At 38.9% G+C, this 22514-nt stretch overlaps 1 protein-coding gene across 7 annotated transcripts in view; it reads right to left on the reverse strand.

The window, feature by feature from the left end:
• The window catches only part of trio (trio Rho guanine nucleotide exchange factor), a 69467-nt gene extending 60234 nt beyond the window's left edge, over window positions 1-9233 (reverse strand). For 5 of the 7 annotated variants that reach the window (XM_089598268.1, XM_089598265.1, XM_089598269.1 and 2 more), the window contains exon 1: window positions 8264-9233. The gene's annotated coding sequence lies outside the window, so the exon portion shown is untranslated. The remainder of the gene's footprint in view (window positions 1-8263) is intronic. The other 2 variants (XM_089598267.1, XM_089598266.1) reach the window with 1 other exon arrangement.
• Window positions 9234-22514: the final 13281 nt, after the last annotated feature.

The following is a 22514-nucleotide window of genomic DNA, read 5'->3' on the forward strand; positions in this document are numbered from 1 at the left end:
AAAAGAGGGAAATAAAGATTTCCTCGCATTTCCTTTAAACCGATAAAGCCTTTGAATTTTTGCGCGTCCTACACACACGCACGCGTGCATAAGAGGAGCATAATATATCTTCAGTTTCTGCATCCAGTATCATCATATACATGTAGCAAGTACCACGAGGTATTGAGTATAATATAGGTATACTTTTGAAAGCACTCAACCCTCCGACATGCAGTTCTCGAAAAGAGGAAACCTATATAAGTATATTGTACCCTTACGAGATACATGCACCGAGCCAAGACAGTAGCAGAAACTTTGCGACTGTCAACTCGATTATTTTTTCTTTTTACTTCTGTAATGTTATATAGTAGGTATACACCATGCACTCGTATACGCGTCTCTATTTTACCATCCACATTTCACCGGAAACTTTGCACAGCAGCAAAAGTTCAACTTATCACTACTTATACCTACTTATATTCTGGATACTGGCATGATACAACGCGACGACTTCTAGGGAATAAACACGGTCTGCAGCGGAGATGGCGAATACTAGGAAATAAAGGAATTAATATGGTACTTTTAGAGGAAGAAACAAAAAACGAAAAAAAAAAGATATATATGGTAATGATGATAATATAAGTTAAAGAAGAAGAAAAAAAAAAGAGGTGGATGTATATATACATGGGTATATATCAGGTGAAGCGACGAACCTGTTTTCCTACCATGTTATTCACTTTTCTGAAAGATCTTCTGAGAGATCTCCGGTTAATAATTCCCGGCTCGCGTATAACTTTGTTGTCGGTATCTCTCTTTATGCGACATTCTATTGAGTACATGATGCCGAAGGCAAAAATATGTGTCATATGTGCACCAAACAGCCACTCAAGGATTGAGAAAAAAAATTTCATCGAAGCTAATGAAAAATGAAAATCGTGAAAATTAAATGATTCCTTATGACATGAGAGCTTCGTAAATTATATTTCCTTTTATAGAATAAATGGCCGTCAGGATGCTATTGTACGAACGCTTATACTCCAAAACATTATAGATACACGACTACTGTGAATGACAATGATTTGGTTGTACATTTTAGGGTAGTGCTACTACTACCAGCAGGGTATGTTACACTGCGTAAGACAAAGTATGTATATATATATAATTATATTTTACAATCATGAATTGTTAGATAAATTGATAAAGATGAGTACATGGATTACCAGTACGTTAAAGTCTACGTGATTTGATAAAATAATAAAGTGAATAAAATAAATGATAACTTCGATGATGTAATAATATACGTGATGGGTGCGTATGTTAATTGATATTTACGAATCATCGACACTTGAGAAAATACCATATTATCAGCACATGTGTAAGACAAAGGACTTGCACAGTAAATAGTAAATTTTTTTTTTTTTTTAATAGAATAAAATAGAATGTAATGATTTTAAAAATGGAAAAAAGATATAAATTAAACAAATTCAACTAAAAAAAAAAAAGCTCGCTTTTGACATATTCGTATTTTTTAGTTAAGGCGATTAGACACAAACATGATTACCCGAGCAGCTTGGCGAGTGTCGCGTTAACACCTCAGCGTGCCACTTTGAGTAAACACTCCTTCGGATTGAAAGCCGATCGTGTACGCGTAAGCACTTATAAAAATAAACAAATAATCCTCGCGTGCACGAGTATACACATTTCTCCCAATCGAAATATTCTACACCGGAGAGAGAGAGAGAGAGAGAGAGGGGAGTATCACTATAGTTTTGTAAACACCGAAACGAGCTCAACGCCACACAAAAGAAGACTGATTACAAATCTGCCGCATCCCCAAGTCGAAAAATATTTAAAAAATAATAATGATGATGATGATGATGACTGGATGTAGATATCCAGGGCACACTTTTGGAGTACTTAATCTGCCGGCCCCGTAGATCCCTCTTTCCTCCCCCGCTTATGTCTCTCGCAGCATTCTCCCGAACAGAGAGACGAACGCAAAAGCCGGCTTTCTTTCGCATCAGCCGTACCTATACGTGTATCCATCAGTGCTGGTTATACGTATGCATCAGAAAGAACGAGCGGCATCGGTCTCATCTTTAGCCGCGGTATAGAGTATCTCCTCGAGAGCTCGAGTCTTCCTCTCTCTGTGCTAGCACCACTCGTTGAAAAATCGAGCGCGAGCCCCAAAGAGGAAAATCAACAGAAATGGAGGCTCCGCCGCGCATCAGCGCATGGAAAATACGAGAGAATATAGAAACTCTGTTTCCCTCTTCTCTGATCCCCGAAGCATCCACTCCCTTCCCCTTGTCCACCAACGCAGCCAGCAGTTCCCGAGTATTAATGTGTATTAATACCTCTCTCTCCTCTCCCCCCCCCCCAACCCCCTTGCCCCTACCTCGACCTAGTAGTCGGAGTTTGTGTCTTCAACAAAAATTATAATAATTGATTTTGATGAAAACAATGAGAGCGTCTGTTTATGTTTATGCTTCCCTATAAGAAATTATCACTATTGATTGCTGCAAAAGAGAGTCTCAAAAACAGAGAGAGAGAGAGAAAGAGTGTCTAAGAGAGGCGTCAAGTCAGAGATCAGGAGACGAGTTGATCAATTTGTGGGTATTAATTAATTGCTGTTATCGAGCCCGGAGCCTTCAAACTTGCACACAATTGTGAATAATAATATAGGCTTTGTTGTTTTTCGTCGAGTTACGATTATAAGTATAATATAGGTACTCAAAGCGAGAGAAAAAAAATAATCTCGTTTATTTTGGAAACGAGTAGACATTTACCGGATCATACAAAAATAGTCGTTTCGATTTGTATCTTAGGCAACGCGTTTTTTCTAAGATGCTGGGAGGTAAGACGTATTTGTATAATTATCACGTAAATCGATAAGTCAACAATAAATATCATCTTCCGGTGTACATGAAAATTTTTAACATTTTTAATAAAAAGTCAATTACCAATAAAAGGGTGCATGAATGAGCGTGTATGTATAAAATGAACAATTAAAATCGATAATTGTCATTGCTGTCACACGTACGAAGCATTGCGTACGGAAATACAAATTGTCTCGTACTAATACATTACTAAGTACCAATCAACTGAGTACTAAGTACTGCCGCTTCAAACGCTTCAAACACATAGAATGAAATGCGAAGTTGTTCTACTATACTGTATACAGAAGGGAGGGACACGCGCGACATCGGTGTATAAGCTCGCGTAATATAAGATTAAAGTTTCATCCTATACACTGTAAATCCAAGCGAATCCAAGTGCGTTATTTTAATACTCTTGGAGCGTGTAAACCGCCGTTATAGAATTACACGTTTCTAGGCGTTTTATTCCAACACGCCTCAAGTGTGTATTTTCCACACGCTTCAAACGTATTAATACAACACGCCTTTAAGCGAATTATTGCTAATTTCTTATTTGCTTCGCGAATCATATGTTTTGGTGCCAAATAAATAATAAAGTTGCATATTACTTAGAAAAAGTAACAAAACAAGCAGATTCAAGTACCACCACTGAAAGTATTATTTTTAAAAATTCTTGAATTGATAATGCACACGGATAACGCGTGTAAAATTATATGTTAGAAACGCATTATTGTAATAAAACACACTTATGCGTGTTGCTTTAACACATTTAAAAAAGTGCTTTTAAAACATAACGCGCCTACGTGTGTTAAAATACACGCTATACATATATGTGTGAAATTAAACACACTTAGATTTACAGTGTAGCCGGACGATTGTCGTTGCTATCCACTCCGCTTTCAATGGCAGAAAAAGGCCAACATTCGGAATAATTCATTCACACGCGGCCGCGCTACACGAGAGATTTTAAACTTGAGATCGATGACGTTGGGGAACCGTATGATTTTCCCACAGGGATTTCCTACCTCCCAGAGAAACCAATTCGAGTGGTCCATCCGAAGGAGTTCAATAAGACGTACCTACGAGGGTAAGTAATACTCATAAGTGTCCTATTGTGAGCAAAAACTAGATATTATATTTATTGACGTTGTCAAAGACTTTGACGGGCCTTACCGGGAAAATGAGTGTAATATTTATCACCCTCATAAATTTGTCAAGGGATGACTGTTGGTTTTGACAGTCTTTGAGCGTGTTGTACGTACATTATAATTATTATATACATATTTATTTCTTGCAGCAAACAACCAATAACTAATTTTTATCGATTTATGTACACAATAATACCGAGCTGGTAAAATCATATACCCGTCACTGAAATTTTTGTTACGATCGTTATATAATGTTGTTGGTTAAACCATACAAACCGCTACCTAACTAAATATTTTCAACAGCAAAAAACTATGCCGATAAAATCATCAACAACAGAGAAAAAGATTACTCGTGAAGGGGCGATAGTGGAAACGTCACGTGCGTCTTTATAAGTAACAGCAGTCACGGATAAGTAGTTGACTCATCGTCGGTCATAACAAGTAACTGCAGCTGATGTGCGAGATGTGTCCCATCCTCGTGTATTTGGGTATACTATATATACATGCGAGGTGTATTAGAAATATATTATATACCTACCACCGCAACGAGAAGCCGAGGACAAACTAATCGACCTCAACTGCTGTGCACAAACATAATAAATATATATCGTTCAAGATGCTCTATTAGATGGTATATTACACTTACTCTAGGAATTTTGATTTCTTACTTTTAGCAACAAGGACGAGTAACCCTTACAAAGGAACAGAAGCTAAGCAAGATTTTTGTGGCGTTCGTTACAGGGACCATTAAAAATTTATTTGTACGAGTGAAAACTCATCCATTTATACGGTATATACACGAGTGGGGGCCCGTGTCCATTAAAAGTGTAGGATGAAAATTTCTTTCCTTTTTTTTCCCACGCTGTGAAACGTGGGGAAGAACTTTTCACCAACTTTTACGACTTGACGCGCTCCTCAAGTGTTAAGAATTGTTTGTGCATGTGGCAAAAGTGTGTTATTCACGTTTGAGCAAAGAGAGAGCACTGAAGTTTAAGGTCCACTCTACCAAACACCAAGTTATTTATAAATATATTCCTTCAAAGAGGCACCTCGACGAGGAAAGCACTAGCTGGACCATACAACTATAAGGTGGCTTCTCTCTCTTTGGCGTACATCAAAGTGACGACACGTTGTATATACTTTAAACCTTTTTTAAAAAGTTTGTATTTCCGTTGCTCATAGTATACGTTCATACCCGTTACACACATATATATATACAAATTTAATCAATAATACAGTAAGGTACGGCAAATACATTTCTGGGCGTTCTTATATGTGTATTTACTGCTGCTCCAAATTTATTTCAGAGCATATATGTGTCGTTGGCATGTAAACCCTGAGAAGCAATAATTTACAATAAAATGTACTATAGGTAGGAGACCAACACGCGATACTGCGGGGAAAAGTAAAATATAAGGTAAGTGTACGTACAGAAGCGCATCATTGACCAGAGATATGTTACTTAATCATCGTACAATATAAACATACACCCTGGATTATATCGATTCGGTATCATCATTGATCATCATTGATCCAAACAAGAAAAGAAGAAATTTACAGTGGTAAGCGGTAGGTGATTGATTAAATGATATATTAGGTATATATGTATGATTACGGACTCGATTGCAAAAAGCATATCAGCAATGAACCCTGTAAATAAAGGTACATGAGATATAGGTGAAACGCGGAGAAGAATCACATTGTAAATGAAACATTCCGATGGTACCGTGCGCATAATAATGTGTATACATAATACATGTAGGCTTAGAAATCGTTATGAATATCATTGAGACGAGGAGGTAGCAATGAAGGGCCCTTGGCGCTCATTGGTTAAAAAAGAGTATTTTCTCAGAGAGACAGAGAAGGAAATTGTATACCTTTTGTCGTGGAGTCTTATTTTAGCAATATATATATATATACATTTTTAGGTACCCACTATAAATAAATAAATAAACGTATATTTTTTCAATGGCCAAAGACACGCAGTAATATAAGTATATACACGTGTAGGTATTAACGTAGGCGCATAATTATTGTACAATAGGTATAACCGCAAAGTGATGCACTGCGGTACTGTAAGATCGATCGTCTCTCGTCTCTCCTGATAACTTAACGTAAGGACGATTTATTTATTTTTTTTCATCATTGATTTCCGGCTTTGAGTGAATTGCTGTTTGAGTGGCTTAAGGTACGCATTTGTTTCAGTGAATAAAAGTGTCTCTTACATGCGCATACGCATCACTATTGAGATTCAGATGCGTACCAAAATACTTGTATACTAGCGGAAACTACAGTTTAATAATTTTTCGATTTGATTATATAAACTTTAATTTCCAGTAAAGACAATTATTCTAAAGCAGTTAGTATTCCGTGGAAGAAAAAGTAAATAGTACAAAAAATAGCCAAGATTGAACGAGCATGATTATAAAAACGATGTCAATTGGTATTCACGTGATGGATCAATGGGCAGCGTAAAGACATTCATACATCATAAAAAAGTGCAAATGTATATCAACAATTCATTCATTCATTTCTTCAGTCATTTACCGACTTGCTCTGATGCGAAGGAGAGGCACTTGTGATAACTTGATAGCATGAATTACACAGAAACATTGTAATAAGTATACGCAAATGATTAAAATTTTTTTATACATTTTTTAACATTCACTTATTTACCGTTTATAACAATATATTGGGTGCACGTTTGTAACATAACTATTTTTCCTTTATAAAGCTACAAATGTTGCATTAAGAATCGTAGGACAAAGAAAATTTGTTTGTACAATGTTCATATAAATTTAGGACTGTCTATGGTAAATTTCTTTTAACATGTGCTGCTTATAGGTGGAGCGCTTCTTTAAAACTCATGAAAAACTGATTTATCTCCGTAAAGGCGTCAATATGATTACATATTGATTTTATAAAAAATACAAGATACTGAACCCTCAATCCTCACTCGAAGAAGATAGTGCATTGGGTGGTTGATGGAAAAAAAAAAAGTATGTAAAAAGAGAAGCTAACGCCTCCTCTTATCACTCTCTCGCGCAATCACCCCATGGTGCATGCTGTAAGTGTGCATGTATATGTAAGGTATACATTTGTTACACAGCAAGGGGAGAGAAGGAAAGTCCTCGGGAAAATGTATACGAGAGGGTATCGGTCGTATTCGGGTAAAAGTCCCATCTTATCGCGAGATCCATGATTCGTTCGACGACGGTATCAACTGTACATTTACAAATTTAACATCAGTGTACATAAATTAGTTGTTACGCTGTTCGAGTACATCATAAAATACATATTTGAAACGGGAGAAAATTTAACAAAAGATTGCATTTCGTATGCATCTCCGAAATTTATCTACAGATAGACAAGTCGTGATTGCAAGTACGTAGACACTGTTATCTAAATAAATAAATTAAATAAGTAGCCTAAGTAGCGGAACGCAAGAAAAAAAAAAAAAAAAAAAAAAAAAAGACTCGCACGATATAGCCGTGATGATGCGGGGAGTAAGTATAATGATATTAAGTTCATGATGTGCGTGCTCGAATCCCGTTACACTATACGTTATTACGCACACATTTCGCATACCTTAATGGGAAAACGGCAAAGCCACAAAATTTTTTTGACTTTTCGCATCAAATGACTCAAGTAAGTACCTATAGGTATATTATACCCCAAGTAAGTGTACCGATGTGCCATAACTTGATTGCTTTAATAATAAGAAGATCTAGGTACGGAGGATACCTTATTATTCGCTTCATTCTCATCAACACCCCCTCGTGCGAAAGGAATATATTTTTATTCACATAATAAGTAAGTATATGCCTATCTAAAATAAGTCTATGTGAAAGAGCGCGCTCGCTACCATGTAGTAAGTAAGTATATACCCATACACATATAATTCAGAAAATGTATACATACGCACACATTGAGTCAGCTCAAGCCCGGTCAAGCCGCAGGGAAATATGTCTGTGTATATACACATATAAAGTATGTGGAACCCTACACTTGCGTGTATATGTATACATACCGTTCTAATGGCGTTTGTAGATATATAATATATTGTATAGGTAATCGTATGGGTCCGTACGCCAAGCCAAGCTAAGCGGCATATAATATTATTTGACGCATTGTACGTCGAAATCAACCTCCATCAACCCTTTGCCTTGTATCGATTGTGTACTTATAAAATAGATACAATATTATATTATATCTAAGCAAATATATATAAGTATAGACACACGCACACACACACACCTCGTTGGCTAGAGCCCCGGAGGCGTCGTCGTCGTCGCCGTCGCCGTCGCTTTTGCTGCTGCAAGGGCCGAGGCAAGGACATGATTTCCCACCGTGCAGCCCTTCTCGGACGTGACTGCTGACATTTCCTAGTGCAGGCTGCAGCCTCCGACACTTTCAGCCGATGCAACTAGACATGTTCCCGGCAGTAGCCCGAAGTAGCTATAATCAGCTCCGGCGTGGGCGCCCTTCCTCGCTTGCGACCTGGAGCTCAGCATAACTATTCTTGCTCCGTTTTTAATACGTATATAGGTATAGACGTATGCATGTTATCTTAGGTATAGTGTGTAGATACTATAGACTCGACTCGCGTGTTGTGTTGTAAGTACTCTTTGAGAGGCGCGAGGGGCACCAAGAGGAAGAGAATAATCTGGTCTGGCTTGCTGCAGGCTGTTAATGACTGATGCAGTAGGTATACAAGTAACAAGTAATAACGAACGCTGATGCTGCACGCCCTTACTACTTACTTGTATTACTTGGTTGATGTACTTCAATATAAAATATATACTAATTTAGCTGATGATGTTCTTCACTACATCATGGTATCACATTTCGTCGTAAGTATACACTTATAATATCATCTAATAAGTACAACAAAATAAATATACTAAACACACAGCACTAAGTACAACACAATCACGTTAACTTTTTTTTCTTTGGGTTTCTGTAAATCTGTACAGTTCTGGATGGGTAGGTATAGGTGTATTATAGCATCGGCTTCGTCAACACTCATGCAACCGACGCAACCGTCGTATAGAGGAGACTCGAACTCGAGAATCTCGAGGTGCACGGTGCACCTCCTCACCAATGTTACAACGAAACCGCGCGACGACCGACGACCTCTGCCAACGACGACGAACTAAAGTACGGAATACGGACTACGGACGGCAGCGGCACGACAGTGGCTTTAGCTGATGATCACACACCGACACCGACACTGATGTGTTAGGTGGTGTATACCAATAGGGTATAATATATATAGATATAGATCGTATTATAAGACATATAGGACAGGACTATACTCACTATACTCTATAACTTTATGAGAGATGAGGAGAGGGAGAGGATTGAGAGAGGGCATTGATGAGGGCTTGTGCATATGTAAGTATATATGCACACAAAATTCACAAAGCCATCTAGCCACCCTCGGCACGACAGTCTCGGGCTTGGGCCTCAGCTCTTTTGGTCTATATAACGTAAAGCGTGTAAACTTTACATGTGTAGACACTCATACTTATAAGTTATAAGTATAGGAGCTCGGGAAGTCGGGTACACTCGTGTTGGCTTGGTTGGTTAACGTGCTACACTGCAACCCCTTTGAAAATAACACAGCTTTTGGGGGTTGTGGATTCGATTCCCGGTCGGAGCACTCAGATTTGTTACTCTTTTTTACATTGTTTTTTAGATTAAAATCTTGAATAATGACATCTATAGTTATCACTACAACAGCGAGTACCGAGTGCCGAGGAGCAGTAGGCTACTGGCAGCAATGATTCGCGCGAAATAATCAATTATTTGAATGAGAAGAAAAGGCTTCCACCTCAGATTGTTTATTTGATAAAATCATGTAAGATATACTTTTATATTTATGAAAGTAACAATCGAGCAAGTTATTTTAACAAATTTTTTTGTCTGTCAAATGCAAAAAAACAAAATAGGTAAAATGTCAAGGGTAACAAATAATCTAATAACTGCGACATGCGCTTCATTCATTGTTACCTTTTGCAGTAGAGGTAGTAATCTATTTGTATTTCCTGTCGATACCATACATTTTTGTTTTCTTTTTTTCATTCTCCGTGAAGCCGCAGTCACATCGACTAAAAAAGTGAATTTGTAGGTATAGGTAAGAGTAGCATCATAATTAAAATCAACTACCTAAAGTAGATATTTAAGACAAGTTTCTCTTGTTCTGCGTTATTTGTTAAGAGAAATAATTTTTATGATTTTTCGATTCATTGATAAGAATGATGGGTTATTGATAATGAGTAATTAAAAACTGCACCCAAAGCAAATGGGGGTGTGGAAAGACAGGTTATGGAGAGGAGGGGGCATAATATAAACACTATTTGCTTCGTGCACCAACGGCAAAAATTGAAACTTCGATACCCAAATCTCATTAAAAATATATGTATTCACCGAAAGTGATACGCATGTGTGTGTCCACAGGGTCTTAAAGGTTACATACCTATATATGTATGTATTCCAACATCAGGGCCATGCCCTTTCGATTAACTCGCTACAGTCGCTTATACGTGAACAAGCTGAAAAAGCGATCGCAGCAATACCTGTGCTAATATGTGAAACTAAACGATATGTAAGATATGTTTGTCTTCTGCTAGAAGACTGCTAAGCATTACTATCATTAGAAAGTTATGTGTTTATACATCGACAACCATTCTAAGGGTTAAATTTTTAATAAAATTATGAGTAGTATGTACATATTTTACTCATGCATGTTCATTTTAAAAACGCAATGAAATACATTGGATACTGTGTATTTCTTAGAGTTTTTAGCTGGGGCCGTACCATATAACTATTTTTCTGTACATCGGTCTATGTTATAACATAAGCCTGCGAAGCTAAAAAAAGTTATATGGTACGGCTCCTGGGGCCCGATCCTTCAAGCGTATCGTGTGAACGTGTTATTCGCTCCGTGCATGACACGCAGCGCCGCCCTCGGTGTCAGAATCGTGCAATACCGTACCCCCGTATGATTAAATCGTAACACTGTCGCTTATAGGAGAAAGTATTATTTATTGAATAAGACGTACATACTGCTATCGCGTAAACCTTAGCACCCTAAAAAATGGATATGATTAACCAAACAGGCTTTAAAAGTATAAGTTGCAACATAGTTTTGAATAATGAAACGCTGAAAAAAGCTAAAAAATTAGTAGAGAGTGGGCACATTGCCTACGTACAAGAATATGTAAATAAAGGAGTCGGTCATTTGATCAATTGCTATGTTGTGAGACAAACATCTGTCAGCTTAAATCCATACAAAGTAGAATTATCTGTAAGTACATTATTGCCTATGCTTGACAAATGTAGGTTATGGTAACGTATACATAAATGTGTGCCACAAACTGCCATCAGGACTGTAAAATTTTTCTGATAATTTTACTTATAATCAATAATAATAATAATAAAAATTCCGTAGGTTAGGTACGAACTTTTGTCTCCTAACTGCCTTAATCCACAGCTCCTTCTGTTTTGTTTCATGGGGTCTACTTGGGAATTTATACAGCACCACCCCCTGATTTTCTTTCTTGTTGCAATTAACAACGCAACACTGTCTCGTACGCATCTCGTTACTTTGTAAACGTAAACACTGATTCAGATTATTATACAGCTAGCGGCAGCCTATGTCGACTGCTTGGAGTTCTTGCTCTCACGTATGCAACATTACAGATAAGAATGTGTATTGTGTACTATATGACAGATGATATTTAATAACCCATTATTTAAAATTTCGGGCGATTTGAAGTGCCTAGCAAAATTATTTATCCATATTATAGACCCGGTTTGGCTAAATAACATTTTTTTTTCGCTTTCGATTTCTCAACTAATTACTTTAAATGAAATAATATCTTTTCTCATATTCGCTATATACGTGTAGCGATTAGTTATCGCCTACTTGAGAGAGAAAAAGGTGTTTCGTCCCGAGAGCACGCCAGGACTCATCAGTAAGGCTGATGACGTGCTCTCTGCCTTAGACACAGGAGAGGTGTAGGCTCAGATTGACTCGATCGCGCTTATATAGTAATCGTGCGGGAATTTCGCCGCTTGACGGGAACGGGCTATTAGGGGCTTGGCCACCTGGCGAGTAGAGCCTGAAGCGCGAGAGATGTGAGACGCCACATACGTGCACAATTATGAAGCAGCGCCATCCTAGGGAAAAACGAGAACTATTGGTCTGGCACAGCAGAAGGCAATATTCGCGATATGTGCTTGATACCATAGGAACCCAGTACCTCGATAGATACACGAAAGGTTCTGTGTTTATTATGAGGCTCTTTTACAAATTTACTGTCAAGCTTGAATCAGATGGCGCCAGGGTACGTCGCGGCTGTCATAGCCGTCTCACTCACACAACATTACTTTTCAGTATTGTATGTGTACAGGAAATTAAAGTGTAGTGGTAAAGCGCAATATTTGAAATGAATAAGGAAGAAAAGAAAGAATATTATGGGAGCTTAAAAGTTTCAGAATTGAAAAAGCTTTTAAAAGGGAAAGGAGCAAGAGTCAGTGGAAGAAAAGCAGAACTCGTGGACAGGTAAATGTACATTTTAGGTTATATTTACAAGGCTATTTATGTATTTGTTTACTAATGATTGGTCTCCAAATTGCTTCGAGCCACTTTTTTTTATCACACTATCAGAAGGAAATTTAAATTTCACTTTCTTATCGCAGGATATTACACTGCACTTCATTTTTCCTACTATATTTAAACGTAAATGCAAACAAAAATTGTCTGCAAACAACAGCAATCATTTACAAAGGTTATGTCTTCTACTTTGCTCATCACACAGATAGGCTCACGGACACAATACACAACTGTAAATTTGACGGTGTGTAAGTGCGACGGCCATGACAGCCGCGACGTGCCCTGGCGCCATCTGATTCAAGCTTGACTGTAAAAGAGCCTCATATCACGAATTAATACAATGTCTCAAGTGGTACAATCCTATATGAATAACTAAAGACAAAATTTGTACTACAAGCGCTATAAGCGCTTGAGTATGTCTGTGTGTACTGTGTGATACGAAATATGTTTTACTAGTTTGCAATGTACTGTAGTCAACACAGACCTCCTCTGACCAATCAGAGAGCTCCGTTAGCCCTATACCGGCGTGTTCACACAGTATGTACACACGTTCATACGATACGCTTAGAGGATCGGGCCCCAGCTAAAAACTCTAAGAAATACACAGTATCCAATGTATTTCACTCCGTTTTTTAATGAACATGCCTGAGTAAAATATGTACATACTACTTATAATTTTATTAAAAATTTAATCTTTCGAATGGTTGTCGATGTATAAACACATAACTTTCTGATGATAATAATGCTTAGCAGTCTGCAAACCTATCGTTTAGTTTCACATATTAGCACAGGTATTGCTGCGATCGCTTTTTCAGCTTGTGCACGTAGCGAATAAGACAACGCTTACTGTAAGATTCATGGGGGTACGGGTTTGCCAACTTTGCTCACCTACAGCGCTGCAGTCGTTTTTTTTATCCCCTCCAACCTGATGCACGGAGCGAATACTGTGTGAACACGCCGGTATAGGGCTAACGGAGCTCTCTGATTGGTCAGAGGAGGTCTGTGTTGACTACATTGCAAACTAATAAAACATATCTCGTATCATACAGTACACGGACTTGTGTTGAAGTAATACTCAAGCGCTTATAGTGCTTGTAGTACAAATTTTGTCCTTGGTTATTCACATAGGATTGTACCACTGGAGACATTGTATTAGTTCGTGATATAATAAACACAGAACCGTTCGTGTATTTATCGAGGTACTGTGTTCCTATAGGTATCAAGCACATATCGCGAATATTGCCTTCTGCTGTGCCAGACCAATAGTTTTCGTTTTTCCCTTGGTGGCGCTGCTTCAAAATTGTGCACGTAGCTAACAGTGTTCGGACCAGCGAATAAGACTGTCTATTAGCGGTCATTTCTTGCTGGGATGTATTTTAAATGGGATTTGGGTATCGAAGTTCTAATTTTTGCCGTTTGTGTACAGAGCGTCGCGACGTCTTCGGTATCGAAGATGCCATCTACGGCAGCCAAATGCTACCCGTATGAGGTCCTTACGATCAGCAAACTCAGCATAGATGGCGTGCTGTAGCTAAGAGAAAAATGGCGTCACTTACACACTACGGCTATTAGTGACGACGGTGTACGGTAATGTGGACTTACTTATGTGACAACATATCCGTCACGCTGACGTCAGGAGATCATGAATACTACATTTGTGTCAATGTGACGCCATTTTTCTCTTAGCTACAGTACGCCATCTATGCTAAGTTTGCGGAACGTAGGGACCTCATACGGCCTGAATATAGTATAGTAATGATTATCTATTACATAGATGTTTTTTTTATTTAATAGTATATTACGCCACTAGAGCGGAAAGTGCTACTCCCCACCCACGGGTGCACTTTCCGCCCGCTGAGTACTTTCAGCCCTAGGGCGGGAATGACTAAGAAACCAAATGATCATTCTTTTAAAAAAAATTTTACAAATATTTTTAACACGCTTTTATTAGCTTCACTTGTAACTAATTTAATCCAAAAAAATTGACTTCATGGAATGTGGGTATCCTCATTTCCTCATTAAAAAATTACCACCAGAGGGCAACATTGTGATAGGCTTTGTCCTTGTACTCCTTGTAAGAACCAAACGTACTCTGTTATTAGTGTATTGGCTGTTCAGCAGTACATAAAAAATCTCAACATGTATATGTATTCATTGTTACATATATTTTTTTTACACTTAAACTAATGTAACATATGTAACACAATATTAACTTTCTTTGGTAGTATATTGACATATGTGACCGATTTAGGCCACGCCCACTTCCTCGCAGCGCCGTGCCAATTAGATTAACATGTTGTGAAGAGAAAACATTTTGAAAAACGGCTCTATGTGGTTTAACAAATTTTTTTGAGCCATTTTTCAAAAGGACCTTTTTTAGTTTATTTGACGGTTTGCAAAAAGTTTGCATCGGATCGTCCAATTTGTAGGGTTGTTAAAAGCCACAAAACCCATGTTCTGTTAAAATCTGAAGTACAAATATTCATTAGAACGCCAGTTACAAACTACCGAAAAACAGGGCGAAATTGGCACTTTTTGGCAACTTTCGAAAAACGGCAAGGCTGATTTTAGTCCACCAGGGCTTACTTTGTTTGTCTTAAAATTGCGCATCTTTTTCATGCAAAATGTTTTTTTGTCCGAATTACAGCTTTTCCGGGAGAAGCGAAAAACCTGTTTTGGCCATTTTTACCATTTTTTTGGACCTGATACCGACATTTTTTTCGTCCGAAAGTGGTTACGTTTATTGTTGGGCTCGAGATCTATACAAAGAAATTTTTTTGTTCCAGTCTGGATTTCTCAGTCGAAAATCTAGTTTGCTCGTCTAATTGACAGAAAAAAGTTATTAAGAGGAATTTTAGTTGAAGGTTGAATCTTACACCCAGGAGGGTTGAATCTTACACCAGGTAGGGTTATGATAGTTCTATACACACGGTATCTTAATTCCGTTCCCTACGATATTTCTGGAGACGTACCATGTAACTATTTTTCTGTACATCGGCCTATATTATAACAGGCCCACGAGGCGAAAAACAGTTATATGGTACAGCCCCTGATGTGTAGCAAAATTTTTTTCTGTACGTGGAAAAACCTTTGCCACACACCTTTTCCGCACACCTTTATCACACACTGTGCGGAAAATCTTAGCCGCATATTATTTCCGCAGACTGCGGGAAAATCGATTTTCCACACTAAAAATAGTGCGGAAAGCACCTATTTTCCGCACACTATTGCAAAAAATGATGAACGGTTCGATGAAAAGAGCGATGATGCAGGTACAAAAATAGTAGTTTTCATACCTGGTGGCGCATGTCGCCTGGGTAAGCACCATGCCCCAGGGACTTGCGAAGCAAGGCCCGAGGAACTCCTTGTGCTTGCCCTGGTTGGATGCGCAGCAGGTGCGAACCCTATTTTTCCTACTGAGGGTGGCGAGGGCACACCCAACCCTCACAATAGCCCAAGGTAGGAAAATGAAGTTTTTGATATGTTGCTTGAAAATATAGAAGTGAAAAGTTTATGTTTTTTTTTTTTAGTTGAATGGTCTTAGCCATGCTGTTATAGTCTTTTTTGTTGATTACTTTATGTAGTTTGTATTTTATGTTTGATTATGTATAATCTTTCAAGTTTAACTGATTGAAATTTTTAATAAGGGTCAATATTTTTATACGCTGGGATTGCCTGTGATAATGTTTCATAAATTATTTTTCAATTTTCTATCATGTAGTAGTCAGTTTCTAGGTTTGACAGGTTTCTATTATCTAAGATTTTCAGTGCATAATTTTTAATTAATTTTTTTTCTATTTTTTTTTTATTTAATAAAAGTATTTTATTTCATCTTTTTTATTAGTGCCAAGTGTGTATTCCTTGAATAATGTTTCGTGAGAATTTTTCTGTCCAATCGAGCATTTAAATTTTTACGGAATCAGTACCGTTTTCTTATTTCGTCTTACATTTTTATTAAAATGACACCTGTAAACAGCTAGCTGTAAAACTATTTCAAATAGAAACAACATCATTTGTATGTAATAAATGATCATTACTCTAGTATGTTCAGCCCGTATTGGCTATTGGCTCCGTGCATACACCGTGCTGCCCTCATTTTATTGGCCAGGTGCAAGTGATGGGAGGGAATAGATGAGTCGACGCCAGCGTGCGCAGTGGCAAAAGCAGGAAAGCTGGGGTACCAAATTACTGTCATTTTTGCTTAATTAAGGAAAGAATAACAGTATTTCATCAAATTTACAGATGTTATCATCACGTATGCATTAATGGTATCAATATTATAAAATTGCAGTTACACAAATGTAAAAAAATGAACTATGTGGTGCCAAGAACGGTTGTAAAATGTTTGAATGTAACAATATATTAATGAAGCCTCGTTAGTTTTCGATCCAGAGCACACTCTCAGAAATAGACGGCAAAAAGAAAGATAATTACGCGAAATCAGACATGGTCATTATGATTTCTATTATTTAAACGTTTATGAAATGTGGGTATAAGAAAGTGCTGTGTCGTTCAGTGTAACAGTAGAGCAAAGACAAATGGAGTAAAACTACATAAATTTCAATGATTATCCAACTGTAAATAAAAGTAATATTCATGTGCATTGCAACTTAGACAATTTTCAAAATAATCTAAATAAAACGTACATGCAGGTTAACTTTGTAGGGAGCTGAAGTTACCGATCGAGGTCTGCCTTATTACGACGGCACTTGTCAAATTGCTAACTTCATCACTATGAAATTATACTACAGTTGCCTCGTTCTCGAGATTACTATGTAGTCACCCTTTCGCCCGCCAGAGGTCACAACTTTAGAGCTAAAAGAAAAAGAAAAGCTAGGGAAGGGGGAGGTATGCCCCCTCTAGTCTATACGCTAGGCGTTCTCTCTTCATATCTTTTCGTTGTGCCACGGAGGTTACACGTATTAGAGAATTCGTCATCATCATGAGTAAAAGGAAAGCCGACAGCTTCGACTTGGACTGCAGGACGCTGCGGAAACAGAGAAAGCTTCTCCTCGAGCAAGTCGCCTTTCTATCATCAGGAAGTAAGCAGAATCTCCGAGATACTGAGGAGGTTGGTTCATGCTCGGACCCATCGGACGACGACTCAGGCGGGAGGTTCTCAGACAAGGATTATGACTCGGAAGACGAAGGTTTTCCCTACCAAGAAGTGACCAATAAAGGTACGTACAGATGTGCTAGTTATTTTTCAAGCGTCATCAGGCATCTCTCATGTATTTAGAGACCATGCCTGCTTCTTTGTTTGTTGGCTTCCCTCATGTATCTAGGGTACTAGCCAGGTATTAATTAAAGTAGTCTCGCATGTATTTCGAGATGTACACCAATACAAGAGTCTCTCAAGCATCTAGAGATTATATCCACTTTCGTGTATGGATGACGAACCTCATGTTTTGATGGTACCGTCCATAGCTTATATGTGATCTCGCATGTATTTCGAGACCTGTCTTAACTCGTTTTTGCATCGCCTTTACTTACACATAGCCTTAAATTCAAGCTATCCGAGGAGTGTCTCTCGTGAGGCTATATATCGATCTTCCAGAGTCGACCTAACCTGCACAGGCAGGTCGCGTAAACAGACCAGAGAACAAAGGTTAAGTCTATTCAAAGATTTCCTTGGTTTACAGAGAAGGAATTGGTAGATCCGGATAACCCCGATCAAATCGATGAGGAGATTCTGAAACTAATCGGAGATGATCCTCTGGTACCAAAGACACTGCCCATGTCCATTCTTCCGTCTCTGTCAACCAGATGGCAATTCTGGTTCCACGAGGGATTGGGAGACAAAGCCAGGGATGACTTACTCGCGAAATACGGCTCACCTTCGGGTCTACAGCCACCGGAAATCAACCCTGTAAGTAATACGCTACCTCTATACAGGGACTTTAGTGGGACTTTGGCATTGTCTCAGACAGGTGATTCGCTTTTCAGGAGCTTGCATCTAAACTACAGGCGAACGCAAAAAACAGGGACGCTGCTATGCTAAAGAGACAGCAGGCAGCGGGGGCTTCTCAGAACGCCTTGGGTGCGGTTCTCTCTAGTCTCGTTAGGGAGACAGAAGGTATCGATCGCTTGGACTGCATCGAGAAACTAAGCGACGCAGCCAAGCTCAATTCGGATTTGATGTTTAGCCAAAACAAGTCTCGTAAAGCGTTTATTTTTTCTGGACTGGAAAAAGATGTTAAAGACATACTAGCCAATACCAAATTGGACAAATGGCTGTTCGGTGACAAATTGGGAGAGAAAGTTTTGGAGGCTCAGAAGATAGAAAGGATCTCCAAATCTCTAAGCAATTTCTACCGCCAATTTGGCGTTGTATAAGCGTAATCCAAGCGAATTTTTGCGTCGATTCGTAACCGTTGACGAAACTTGGGTCCACCACTACACTCCTGAAACCAAAGAACAGTCTAAACAGTGGATTGGACCAGGGGAACCAACTCCAAAGGAGGCAAAAACAATTTTTTCGGCGAACAAGGTTATGGCTACTGTTTTTTGGGATGCAAGAGGTATTATATACATTGATTACCTTGAAAAGGGTAAAACTATCACTGGTCAATACTACGCAGACTTATTGCAACGTTTGAGCCACGAAGTGAAAATTAAACGACCTCATCTGGCGAAGAAAAAAATCTTGTTTCATCACCAGCGCACACGTCAATCGTTGCGATGGCTAAAATCAACGATCTGAAGTTTGAATTGATGCCGCACCCTCCCTACTTTCCAGACCTAGCCCCGATTGACTATTATCTGTTTCCTAACCTCAAAAAGTGGCTTGGCGGTAAGATATTTGCGGACAATGAAGAAGTAATCGAAGCTGTAAAAGGGTATTTTGAGGAGCTTGACGAATCAGTCCATAGAGATAACATTACTAGACTAGAATACCGCTATGAGAAATGTATCAGCCTTGGAGGAGATAATGTTGAGAAATAAAAAAAAAAAATTCTTAAAAACGTTGATTTTTCTTGGTTAGGCCGGAAACTTATCAATCCACCCTCGTACAGCACTCCCCTGAGGAGCTGGAGCGAGTACTGTGATAAGAATAACTTAGATGTTTTGTCTCCAAATAGGGTTAGCCTTTTAAGTTACCTATCAGATCTTTTTTGCAAAGGTGCTAGTTATGGGACCTTGAATTCAGCTAGGTCAGCTATCTCCCTCATCTCAGAGGCAAGCTTAGGACGTGATCAGGTAGTCGCGAGATTTATAAAAAAATAGGGAGCTTTCTCATTGCGGCCATCGAGGCCCAAGTATACCCACACATGGGACGCCTCCATCGTGCTCAATTTTTTGCATCCTTTGTTTCCCTTAGACAGCCTTAGCCTGGAGACTCTGACATACAAGACTGTCATGTTGTTAGCGCTAAGTACGGCCCATAGAGCCCAAACGTTATCAAAAATAAAAATTTCTAATATTTATAATACGCCCAAAGGCTTAGAAATTAAGATAGAAGATAAGATAAAGACGTCGGGTCCAGGCCGCTTTCAACCTTTATTGGCCATACCTAGATTTACAAAAGAACCTAGTTTGTGTGTGGCATCCGCCCTAGATAGTTATCAGAAAACAACTAAAGATTTGAGAAATGAGGCAGAGTTCCTCTTTATTACAATTAAGAAACCACATGGGGCAGCCTCATCTCAGTCAATAAGTAGATGGTTGAAAACGGTCATGGACAATAGTGGTATAAGCACAGGTGTATTCGCAGGCCATTCTACGCGTCATGCGTCGTCTTCAGCGGCCTTTAAAGCCGGTGTAAGCATTGATACAATAAGGCGAACGGCTGGCTGATCGGACGATTCACAAGTGTTTGCGAGATTTTATAACCGACCAGTGATGCCGGATAATTACGAGTTTGCGTCCAAAGTATTTTCCAACAACTGATATATCGTTTTTTGTAAGTTGGATTGTCAATAAACATCCCTGAAAATAAAGACGTTTCCTCTTAGTTTATTCTCCTAAAATTTGCTCCTACTCTGAAAAACTACATAGTAATCTCGAGAACGAGGCGACTGTAGTATAATTAACAAATCAAACGTAATAAAGTTCGATTGTAATTATACGAAGAGCTTCGTTCGAAGAGATTACGTTCCCACCCTTGATTGCAAAAGCAGTCGGATTCGAATTGCATTCGAGCCAACTTCCCACCCATAGTGTTGTAGCAAATTTTAAGGCTCTCATCTCTAAACTTATGAAGAGAGAACGCTTCGCGTATAGACTAGACGGGACATACCTCACCCTTCCCTACCTTTTCCTTTTCTTTTAGCTCTAAAGTTGTGACCTCTGGCGGGCAAAAGGGTGACTACATAGTAATCTCGAGAACGAGGCTCTTCGTTGTCTTCGTATAATTACAATCGAACTTCACTTACAGGTAAGTTCGTTTGATTTGTTAATTCTGTAACATCGCACACATGACTACTTTCAACCAACTGTTTACCTTTTTTTAAGGCTTCAGAGTTAAAACAAGTCGAGTGTGTTATATTCCTAAAGCCTGTTTTTATGATAACATCCATTATCAGATGAATAAATACACTAATTTTTTTCTAATTAATTAATTATTCCTAAAAGTGTGCATCGGTGTATGCTGTTGACGTATAATGTGGGCATGTGGGTACTCGCGGTTGCACGATTTTGACACCAAGGGTGGTGCTGCATGACATGCACCTGGCCAATACCCCCAACCCATGTTAAATCTTGTGGAAGCAAATAGTACCCGTGGCAACCACCGGTGACACCATACCCCCATTTCCATAAAACTCTGTGTTAAAGTCACAGCCAGCGCCAGCCCTCCCCTTGGAGCGTTCCAAAAGCTAAAAATCGCAGGCGCGCGTCTAAAGTGCAGATTTGTTATCGGCTGAAGAGATTTTAGCTGACTTGTGTGATGAGTCTGACAATATTACTGTGAAGGATCCTTTATAAACAAAAACTTTAATTTAATTTAAATAACCTATATATATATATACAATATCTAATACATATATATATGCATAAACATCTGGTCATAACTCAGGTGTACCGATGGCTAATTAACACTATACTTGTGTAAAAAAACCCCATGTCTGAGCCTACGGGCGATGATATATATATGCATATTGGTTTTATAAATCTCCCTTCACAATGTGTATCCTCTTATAAGTTAGAGCAGTTCAGGCGCACGCAATTTTAGCTTTTCAACTCGCTTTTCGAACGCTCCAATAGTGTGCGCCCGCGTTCCCCTATCTTTTGGAATACCCTCTATGCCAAAGGTGGTTAAAGGTGGTCAGGAGCCGTACCATATAACTTTTTTTAGCTTCGTGGGCCTACGTTATAACATGGGCCTGCAAAGCAAAAAAAAGTTATATGGTACGGACCCTGGTCAGTCTTCAGTCGCAGTGGCCGTACCATATAACTTTTTTTCGCTTCGGGGGCCAGTGTTATAACATAGGCCAATGTACAGAAAAATAGTTACATGGTACGGTCCCAGAACACGGGCCGTGAGGAACCCTTCGGCAAGCTAAAGATAATTTCTGGGTCTTTTAACATAGGTCCGCAAAGCGGAGAAAAGTTATTTGGTACGACTGCTGGGACCGTATGTGGTACGGCCACTGATCGGGGCGCTGTAGCCGCACCGCTTACCGCTGCGACGTTGCGCCGCCCTTGTATTGCGGCATTGCGCCTCTCTCCGTCCGTCATTCCGTATGTCCATGACCATAGAAATATATATATATATATATATGTGTATCTACGTCTATTATTACTATGTAGTATACGCTTGTCTTGCATCTGGTCGATCTGGTGTAAGCTGGTGTAAGTAGTATACGAATACGGTATACCGAAGACCGAACGCTGTTTGCTTATGCGGTCTATGGCTGCTATACTATACTTACTTATAAGGTAAGT

This window comes from Copidosoma floridanum, unplaced genomic scaffold, assembly GCF_036245765.1.
Source record: "Copidosoma floridanum isolate Cflo_tuat_1 unplaced genomic scaffold, Cflo_Japanese_pri ptg000006l, whole genome shotgun sequence".
Classification (NCBI taxonomy): domain Eukaryota; kingdom Metazoa; phylum Arthropoda; class Insecta; order Hymenoptera; family Encyrtidae; genus Copidosoma; species Copidosoma floridanum.